Below are 11,321 nucleotides of genomic sequence, written 5' to 3' on the forward strand. Positions count from 1 at the left end.
TACCCTGTTCTGTGCTATGGGAAACTGATCTCTTATGAACTGTGTCATCGGTTCTTCAGTTGGTGGTTTGCTTTTGTCAAGGAAGATACCAGCAGGAAATTAGATACCAGGAGGAAAGAGGTAAGACACTTTTATTTTTCTGGCTCCTTCCCTGCCAGGCTATGAGTTAGCAGTGGTTGCATTCTCTACTAGAGACCATTCCTGTTAGGCATCTTTCCTCTATAGCTACAGGTCTTAGAAATTCTAGTAGTTTCTCCTTTCTCTTTCCTTCAAAGCTAGAGGCAGTAGCAGCTTTCAGCTGTTGCCCATTCTAGAGTACTTCCCCACTCGTACTGTGTTCTTGAATCCAGTCAACAACTTTGTAAATAGTTCATTCATTAAGGTCTTTTCTAGTGAACTCTTTCAAAGATGCCATCTATCTGCTGCCAAAACCCTTACCCACACTCTGAAATTACCCTAATTTGTATCTCAAGTTCATCTTTCCTGCCTGAGATCAAGATCCGTAAACCTGACTATGGTGCCCATTTGGATTTTTCTGGAGTATTTAAATATTAATATGGGCAGCAAGGAACACAGCAGCTTCTCCTCCTCTTTCTGTATATTTCTCTTTTCAGCAAATGACATTGCTGTTTGAAAACCACAGTTTTTCAAGCCAGAAACATTGAAGTTACCTTTAACCCCCTCTCTTTGCTTCAATTTCATTTTTCCAATGAAATACTAAGTGTCACTGAGTCTGTTCTAAGTATTTCTTGAACCCATCCATTCTCACTGCTTTTATGCTAAACTAACCTCCACTCTCACTGCTTTTATGCTAAACTAAACTAACCTCCACTCCTGTCTGGTTTTCTCTATGATATATTTTCCATAGGGAAGCCAGAGTAATCTTTCCAAAATGCAAATTTCATTATATCAAAACTCTATTTATGAACCCTTAAAATAGGGACGTCTGGGTGGCTCAGGAGTTGAGCGTCTGCCTTTGGCTCAGGGCATGACCCCGGGATCCGGAATCAAGTATCAGGCTCCTTGTGTGGAGCCTGCTTCCTTACCACAGTTATGTTGCCTACCAACTAACTACCTACCTGATCCATGCTCCAATATAACATTTATTACACTTTATTATAATTTGTTACTTAAATTTCACCTGCTTCCACTTGAGTGAGGTCCATAGATTAGGTGTTAGAATTGACTTGTGTTCCTCTAAAATTTACATTCTGAAGTTCTAATTCCCAAGTAGCTCAGAATGTGACTTTATTTGGAAATAGTTTCGTTACATATGTAATTAATTAAGATGAGGTCATCTTGGAGTAAGGTAAGTCTCTAATCCTTATAAAAAGAGGAATTTGGACACAAACTCAGATACATGTACAGGGAAAGTGATATAAAGAAACATTGGGAAAAGATGTTTGTCTGTAGCCAAGAAAAGAAGCCCGGAACAGATCCGTCCCTCATAGCCCTTAGAAGGAATTAATGTGTCAATACCTTCATTTTATATTTCTAGCCTCCAAAACTATAAGACTATCAATTTCTGTTGTTTAAGCCATCCAATTGTGATACATTTTTACAGCAGCTCTAGCAAACTAATACAGTAGGGAACATGTCCGTCTTAATTATTGTGGTACCCCAAGTCTCTGACAATGTCTCAAACATATACAGTGAGTATTCCATAAATATTTATTAAATGATTTAATGAATTCCTGTAATTACTGTGAAATAAAATTACATATTAAGCAGGTAGGTCAGACCAATTTGATGGAGCTTAATTACTAAAGTATCAAGAATATCTCATTAAAACCTTAAGGACAAGTTAAAAATTTAAGGACAATGCTTTAGTTAAGCCTCATCGGATTCAATATTAATTAATCAAGCAGGAAAACAGAGTAAGTTTTCCACCAGAAAAAGAAAAAATGCTGAGTCATTACTCAGCTAATGTAATAAACTAATTTTTGAAATACTATATCAAGTAAAATGAAATAAAATAAAATTCCATATTAGCTTTACCTTATTCCATTCACAAGCCCTTTAGATTTTACTTATCTAAATAACAGAGAGTCGTTATAGTCAATAGGGACTTAAGCATAGAGGATGGAAGAGTTTGAATAGGTCCTTTGTCATTTTTACTTATATCTGAGGCACCAGGCAAGGAAGGTTATTTAGTTGCTACTTTTTGAGTTTATCTTCTCCTAAGTCAATCCTGAGAGTTTCAACACCCTCAACAGAGTACTTAAGGGCTGAAGTTCAGAAACCCTGTTAAAATTTCATGAACCTGAATCGAATATATTGGTTCATTCAGCTTTCCTTGGTGCTCCTAAGGCATGGCATGTGGATTTCTTAATGAATAGTGAATTCTGTAAATTTGTATGTATTCTAAAAAGCATATCTCTTAACCCGATATCACCTTAATATCTGGAGCTAATATCTTTTCAAGATATTAGCTAATATCTTGGAAATCAGAGCCTCCTTGGTATTTGGGGCACCACAGGTTGGCATTTAACAAATGAAATAGTCCTCTTTAATTATATAAAGACTAGTCATGATGATAAATTGTGATTACAATTTGAATTAAATTATATTCTGAATGGTAAAGTCTAGAAAAATCAGCAGCCTCATAAAACTCATTAGTATTGACTTTGTACTTGGTGACATCAATGATCTCTTCCAATTTTTATTCAAGTATAAAGTCACATACATGACATTGGTACATCTCTTATGAAATGTCTGCCTTCAAATAATGGAGAGCACTTTAGCCACTTTTACTAGCATTTCTTTCTTATTAACTGCTATATTGTACATCCAAAGCACAAATCAAGCCATTAAATGAATTTGATGTTTACCATGTCATACTAATATGACTCTATAACCCCAGTCAAGCGCTCCATGAAGAGAAGCTAAATGATCAGAACATTGCATTTTCCTTAAATAATGAATCTGTTCACACCATGTGGCCAACTCTCAAGCAGAGAAGTCCTCACTCACTGGCATATTCTTGGCCTATATCCTAAACTCTGTCACCTCAGCTGAACTGGAATTCTTTGTCCTAATATGTTATTTGAATCGTCATTTTCTTGAGCACCACAGGCTCCTGTTCTAATGACTAACAATGCTTTTCTGCCATTGCATTTGGCTTTCATCCCCAGCTATGCATTGTGCATGGCCCCTCATATGGTATCACCCTTCCTCTAGCCATGCAGATTTACTCTTACCTGGAGCAATTGAGATCCCTACACCCATCATACTATTAGCCATGTAGCCAGAGACTTCTGCAGCCTGGGAAATGGGAACTTAGATGATAATGAAAGATGTATAGTTTTCCTTTGTTACTAATCCAGAGCTCCCTTCTCTATATCCATGGATGCTTAGAATCTTGGTTCACAAACTCACGGAGATATGTTGGTGCCATGATGGTTGCTTCATGGACTTCTACCTGAATTAGAATGTGTAATTTAAAAAAGTTTATAAATGTTTTAGAATGTTTCTTCCATCTTCAAAATATTTTATAATCTCCCTGTTTCAGTCTTCTATCATCATAGCAGTTAGAAGATTGATTAGGACCACTGCTACCTGGAACATGAATTTAGAGATAATTTTCCTTGAAAAGCTTCCCATTTAATCCTTGTTTGAGCCAATATAAATCTGGTTTCCTATTACTTGCAGGTAAATGATTTCTAACAAGTCATTTAATTCAATCTCTCATATCAAAGAACCTCTTACCCTATCTTAAGATTTTAAGAGTTTGGTGAAGGAGATAAAGGCAAAGAAGAAGAACAGAAAAGGAATTTAAATGGCTAATTGGAAATTTCTTGTGTCTCTGAAACTCCAGGGCCAGTTTAACAGACTTTATTCAATATGAAATAAAATTATTATTTTTAAAGATTCTTGAATATTCTTAATTCTGGGCATTTGGAATTTAAAAAATAAATCCAAAGAATAAGTTGTTTTTGAGTTTTGATATGAATTAGCAAAAAAGAAACTCTGATACTGACCTAAGTTACTTACAAAATATTTAAGTATCAATTAATAAAATGGAGCACATAAGGATGTTTATTCTATTTTTTAAAAGAAATATTTTAGCTTATTAATCTTTCTAACCAAAAATATTCATAATTATCTCTAAAAGAAGGGATCAGGTTATTATTAATCAATATGTTCAGAAGAATTTGAAAGAGAAAACATTTTCTAGTGGAGCAAATTCTTCAAAATGCAGGTAAATGTGATCTAGCAAAAACATTGTGAACTCAGGCCTTTTAAAAATACATATGTATAATTTAATATTTACCTTTTAATAAAAAATTGAATGTCAGGATGACAAAATGTAACTGCAGTTCATCATTAGAGGAAGAAAGATCACATCTTTCCATGTTTCCTTTCGATTGACGTTGGAATAATTATACAATAGTGCATAGATCAATAATACACTAAATTCATATACCTTGATAGAATATGAAACCCTAAAAGTTTGTTCATAGTTTGGTTGGTCAACATTTCTCTCAGTTTTATAGAAAAAAGCACAAAAAAAACACAAGCAATTTTCTGTCTTCCATGTTGGCTTCCAATATAACATCTGCATGGAGCCTGCAGGGAAACTTGGGAATTGGAACTCTTTTTCAATTAGTAAAGGAAAATCAAAGAGAATTTCCAGTAGTGACTCAATTAATCCATGTACAGCAGGGAGTAACAACCTAATAGTTGGAATAAGAAATGGTGGGAGGATGCCTAAAATACATTTCTAATTCCAAAGCTGGAAAACTGAGTGGCCTAAGGCAATTCTACCTGCCTGGCGGTCCTTCACATTTCCCCATTGATTAAAAATAAACAAGTAAAATTTAATTTAGTTCCATCATGTAGCAAGTGTTTGGAATATTTACATGCTCTAGTAGCAGTGTTCATAGAGCAGTGCAAAGAAGGGTCCAAAAGACTGATGAGGCTATTAATTGCTAGTTATGTCCTACATTAAGTTTGTACACCTCAGGTCTTCTTTGATATCAAGAATATTTTCACATTTATCTTAATTTTCAGATATTCTACTTTTCTGGATGGGGAGATATTTATCAGTGTAGCTGAGGCAGTTTTGATAGAAGCAGTTTCAGTTTTAAATCTCTCTTGAGAGGCTCTCATATCTTGTAGGTTCACCTAGGCTGATTCCAAGGAAGTCTCTTGAGTAACTATCCTTGGGCTATGCACATGCATTTTAGCTTCTAGCTGAGACTCCACTGAGTTAACAGTTTGTTAAAATTGTTTTTAGAAATATGTTCCTGAGTGGCAAAGCTCCAAATAACATCTAAATTATCATTTGTGAGGCACGAACGGGAGTGTGGCTGTCTCCACCTCATCCCCCACAGGCCAAGGCCCGCCCTGACAAAGCACAGGGTGAAGCTCTCATCTCAGAGGAAAGACACAATACCTCCAGCAGCTTCATCCCAGCGGCAATATGGCAACAGAGCTCCAGGGTAGACAGCTCATTAGGACAGTGGAGTTTTGCTTGCCTTCTCTTGACTGATGAAACAATACCCATCTTTTCTTTTTCCAATCAAAATGCAGGTTAAATTTCATCATGCACTACAGGTGTTTTGAAAGTGCAAACTGGCTCAAACAAACAAACAAACAAACAAACAAACTGAGTACTATTATTAGTTTATAATCATTGCTATGTAGAAAAGAGTCATGCTAATATTTTGGTTTTGATTCTTCACACATACTCTTTTCTCTGTTTGGAATGTCTTTTCTCTTTTCAACTTAGGTAAAGCCCAATCCTTAAGGAAGAAAGCTTTCCTTGGGAACCTTGTGCCTTCCCCAGGTAATCTGAGTGCCCATCTATGTGGCACTTGTGTGACTCTTATATCATAGTACTTTTCCCACCCTAATACAATGTTTGGGTCACTCTCTAGATCATTAGACTGCAACCTCCCTGAAGTAGAGGACAGATGGCATCACCTAAGTATTTGCAGGGTCTTTAAGCACAATTCCTAGCACATTTATTCAAAAATCTTGTTTATTGAATAAATGTACCTAGTGCTGTCCAACAATCAATCAGTGAGTAACATAATTTAGATTTACAAATCCTATGTAATTACTGCAGAACTTCCAACACACACTTGGACATAGATAATGGATTATCTTTAAGCTCTTATTTTTCTCAGACTGTCCTCTGACTTAAATGTGCTTTCTTATAACCATAATTTATTCTCATTTATCTTTTTTTTTTACTTTGTTTTTTTATTAGACTTTGAAAAGAGGGATTGTGCCCTGCTTTCTATAGCTAGCAGATACAATAGTAAATACTTTTTGAGTAAATAAACAACCAAATATGAAAAGGTAACTGATGATACCCATAGCTAAGTAGAAGTCATGGCTATTGAGGATTGACTCAATAGCTAAACAGTTAAACAACTAGAGATGATAATGGGAGTTAAGAAGAGACAATAGGGCAGGAGCTAGGATAGGGAGAGTTTAGGAAACTAATAATAAAACCCTTCCACAGACTAAATAACACTATCCACAGTCAAGATAAAAGAAATTATCTCCTATATAAGATATTGCCATAGAAATAGGAGATGTGATCCTACAGTGTGGAAGGGTTAAAACTTTATAAATGAAAAATCTTTTTTATTAGGCTTAGAATTAGAAAAACAATCTTGAGTTATACCAATGCAGAGAATGGAATAGGGCCAGTGTAGTACGGACCTGTAACAGGCAACTTTCCAAAGAAAAGGTCATGTTGCTTCCACATAGCGCTAAAGGGAAGATGTGGGGCCACGATCGATTCCAGCCATAGCCAGCTACCAGAGTATTACAGGGAAATAAGCCTGGAAAACCCCTTTTCCTCCAAATAGGTATGTTCATTTCCAAGTGACTTGGCTTCTTTTTCAATTCTGGCCCATTGCCTGTTAGAAAAGAGAATCATTTCAGAGGCCTAAAGCACCCAGCCCAGATGCTTGGACAGTTCTGGCATGCTTCATCATTTCATCAAAGCACCCAGACATCAGAGTATTATACTGCACCAACTGGAGACCAGCCTTTTATCCTGATGCTTATGTGTTCTTAGGATATACAAACACTTGGAAACCACTGAGGGGAATTACTAGCCAAGGTACCACATCATGCAGCTAGCCATGATTACCAATAGAGCCGTACTGACACCAGTGCATGTTTTGTTAAGAAAAAAAAAAGAAGAAAGAAAGAAAGAAAGAAAGAAAGAAAGAAAGAAAGAAAGAAAGAAAGAAAGAAAGGTGACTCAACTGTGAAAGTCACTTCCCATTCAATTGTTGCCAGCCCCAAAGTGCAATTACATAGATCCAAGTTAACAGTAATACATACAAACATACACCATTCAGTTAAAACTGAGGAACCACATGATTTAGCATTGAGCCTGGCAAATAACTAGAAATAGTTTTTCTTTCTTCCCCTTTTTCCAGTTGGCCGACAGGTATAATAAGCTGACTGAGTCTACAATCAGCTCCATCAGGAAGTAGGGATAAAAGAGCAAAAGGCAGAAAGATTTTCTGTGTCTAGCCTACAGAGCATCCCCTGGGAAATCTGCAGAGGTGGAAAACATTTTTCAGAATTACTTCAATATACTACCTGTTCATTGGAGGTTCTTACAATGATTAAAATGTACTAATTAAGTTTCCTATCCACCTTCAGGATTGGGACTGGTCATTACAGCAGGTCATTAAAGCAGGTTCGTAAGAGATAGCAAAGCATTTGTTACCTATGCTAGTACTGACCCAACACTCATGTATAGAGCCCTTGTGTCACCATATTTTTTCCCTATAGTCTGTATAGCCAGAAAGAAATCAAGCCAGGCTTATATTCAGGCACTTGCATCTGTTCTTTAAAATTTCAGGGATATGGTAAAGCCTATGATATGTGAGGGATAAGAGGACATGGATTGGCAGAAAGGGAGCATGAAAACTAAGGAGAAATGGGAAAGTAGGAAAAGCTCATGGCCTTTCTTACTGACTGGTTTTTAATAATGATGGCAGTGAACAAACTGTCCAGGTAGTGTACTCCAGCATTCTTAATGAAGAGAGTAATTAATATGGTTCATTCTTCATAGGTGTTTAAAAAAACTGCTAGATTTCAGGAAGTCAAAATGTTTGTTAGTTTTTCTCCTGTCTCAAAACACATCTCTAAATGGATGATTTCCTTGTGTGTGCCTCAATTTAATCTCAATATTGTTATATGGGCATTGCCTGTTAAAATGCTTCCTCACTCTCTGATGGATTTTGGAGATACTAGATAGATGGTCCTCCTCTCCATGAGTCCTCTGGCCTGTTTTTTGAGCATCCACATCACATTATCTATGCCTGCTGCATTCTTACAGGACCCTTCATCCTATAGGACTGCATTCCTGCTTGAGATCACATTGGGCACCAGCTCTTGCTGGCCCTTCGATCAGGGATGGACTCCTCATCTAACAAGAAGGATATGAAAAGTTTCCTGAGGAAGAAAAGGAAAGAGCTTTGGCATTAAAGTCTTTTTTTTTTCCCCCTTGAATATAATCCAGATTGTTTAACCAATTTTGGTTATTATCTGTTTCTGCACATGCAGTCCTTGTAGACCTGTATGATCACTCAACTCCATTTCTGACCCCCTGGAGCATAGGTTCTGGTTCTAGACAACCTGGATTTAATTTAGCCCTAATCCTAACTCCATTTTATGATCTCAGATAAATCACTTAATCTCTCTATGTCTCAGTTTTGCATCTACAAAATGCGAAAGAAGAAGTCAGAGGTAAGAAGCTATTTTTACTTCATAGAGTTGGTATGAGAATTTGGCTTTCTGGTTTTCCACAAGCCTCACATTCATTTTGTCATAGGGCTAAATTCTTGCCTTATGTGCCTGGTTCCCAAAGGTATTTGAATTTATAGTTAAGTATTTGCAGAGTCCTCATTTGCCTACTGTAAACCTACATCCTACATTGAAAAAAAAATTAATTTTTAAAAATAATAAATAAAAAAACCTACATTGAAGAAATAAGTACTGTCACAGGAGATGTTAATACTAAATAAATAATGGGACGCCTGGGTGGCTTAGTGGTTGAGCATCTGCCTTCGGCTCAGGGCGTGATCCTAGGATCCGGGAACAGTCCCACATTGGGCTCCCTGCAAGGAGCCTGCTTCTCCCTCTGCCTATGTCTCTGCCTCTCTGTGTGTGTGTCTCTCATGAATAAATAAATAGATATTAAAAAAAAACACTAAATAAATAACTGGTAGAAATATCATACCTAGAGATTCTTCTCTCCACATATATTGTGAGACATTTGGAACCCAAACCACCAGATAAATCACTGCCCCTCTGTGCCCAGCAAGGGAAGCAACAAAAAAGCAAAGCTGGCCCTAGGGGAACTTGTAAGTCAATTACTCCAATGAATGTGATAACACATGATCTATTTAAGGATCATAAAGACTACTTGATTTAAAAGAAGTTTTATATTTGACTGTATGACTATTGGGAGTTCAAGGTGAAGAGGGCCAATGTGAGCTTCAGCAGGCAAGAAGTCTAATGGCCTTGCTCAAGTGTGGTAGCAAAAGAGGAAAGAAGATAAAATGCTCTCATCTGAAAAAGTATGGGGAGGTCAAGGGCAATATAAATAGTTGTGCAACTTTTGGTCTAATTAAACTTTTGCTTTGTAAAAAACTTTTTAAAGCTTGCATGTTCTAAATTTATTTGGAGAGGACACACACAGACACACACACATCACAACAAAACATTTTAGTTCTTGTTGACAGATCCATCAAATATCATTACAAAAAAACAAACACTAAAAACCCCTAAAGTCAAAAGGCTCCACTAATGACTGGAGGCAGATCTATTTTCAGGGTCATCATAGAATATGACTTTTTGTTTGTTTGTTTGTTTTAACTGACTGATGCTTTACAGATTCATTTATAATTTTCTGCTGCCTCTTTTTCATCTCTTTGGTGTTTCTGCTTTCAGAGTTCTCCTACCTTTTATCAGTCAAGCTCTAGATCTCCCCACCCTCACCTTTAATGTGTATTTTGCAAGCTAGAAAGTTTCACTTCAAACAGCTGTAAATCTTCTAACAAGTCATCAATAAAACCATTAAATAATTTAGTAACTAATGGAGTTGATCCTGATGGCCCCACACTGAATGGCTTCACTTTCCTCTCAATCCCCTTCCTGCCCCTTTGCCCATTTGCCATTCCACACTGTCACAGGTTGCTATTTACCAATGATTTTTACATAGAAATCTGTCAACATATGTTTGATCCATATGCTAATATACTTACAGAACAGACATTTTGAAATCGACTTGTAAAAACTAAAGAGAAGAAGAAAACCAGGGAGAGCTTTTTACTGTTAGATTAAAAGAGACTGGAAGATTAATTCCTTAGGGTATATAGCAATATAGAAGACTATATAGATTTGTGGATGCCTCTTAGGCATTATTTTGTGAGACAGGCCCCTGAAACATTCAGGAAATATATATTTTGCTGAATTCCTTGCTACTTTATCTCCTCCCTCTTTTTACTTTCTTTTCTTTCCACTATTTATAGGACTATAGCTCTCTCAACCTGGAACCCTCCTTGGAAGAGACATTCATGATTTATTTTGTGGATTTATAAAAGTGCCTATTTTTTGTAGCATCTACGGGTATCTCCTGCTTTCCAAAAGTTGGTATCATACCACTTTGTTCTTAAAAAAGACCTGTGTTAGTACCTGTTTTCACTAACCAAAAGATATCCAAAGATCATTTTTTGCTTTTATGAAAACAGCTGTTACTGTAGTAATGGAGAAAGTGGAGAATATGCTTGCCAATGTTTCATAGGAATGCTTTTGAATAGCAGGGGAAACCTGGTATTCATTGAATTTTGAAACTGAACATAAATTATGTAGCATCACAATGGGTGGTCGCCACTGGGCACAAACAAATCTGGCAAGCTATTGAAAATGGGGAAACATATCAAATAGCCAATAGTGAAACCAAATAAATGTGCTATTAGAACCCCATAAAGGCAAGTTTCCATAGTAACTGGAGGTAAAGCTTTTGTAAAAAATTTTTCAAGTACCACTGTTATGGATGAGAGAGTCTGCATTGTGTGAATGGGTAGAAACTAGACCTGAGCAATGGAAGGTATGCCCTGAGGCAGAGTCCCAAGTCCTTGAAGGGAAATGATAGAGACTCAAACTGTAGGCAAGGATGGTAATTTAAAAAAAACTACACATTAAAAGCCCAGGAGTATAACATCTTGACTTTGTGGCTTCCAAGACCTTGGGGTCTTGGTCAACCAAAGAGCAACAGGAGCAGACAGGACTCTCCTCTTCCACCCCTGCCCCAAGGTAACCACTACATTTATTGT

Source organism: Canis lupus, chromosome 8 (genome assembly GCF_011100685.1).
Source record: "Canis lupus familiaris isolate Mischka breed German Shepherd chromosome 8, alternate assembly UU_Cfam_GSD_1.0, whole genome shotgun sequence".
Lineage (NCBI taxonomy): Eukaryota > Metazoa > Chordata > Mammalia > Carnivora > Canidae > Canis > Canis lupus.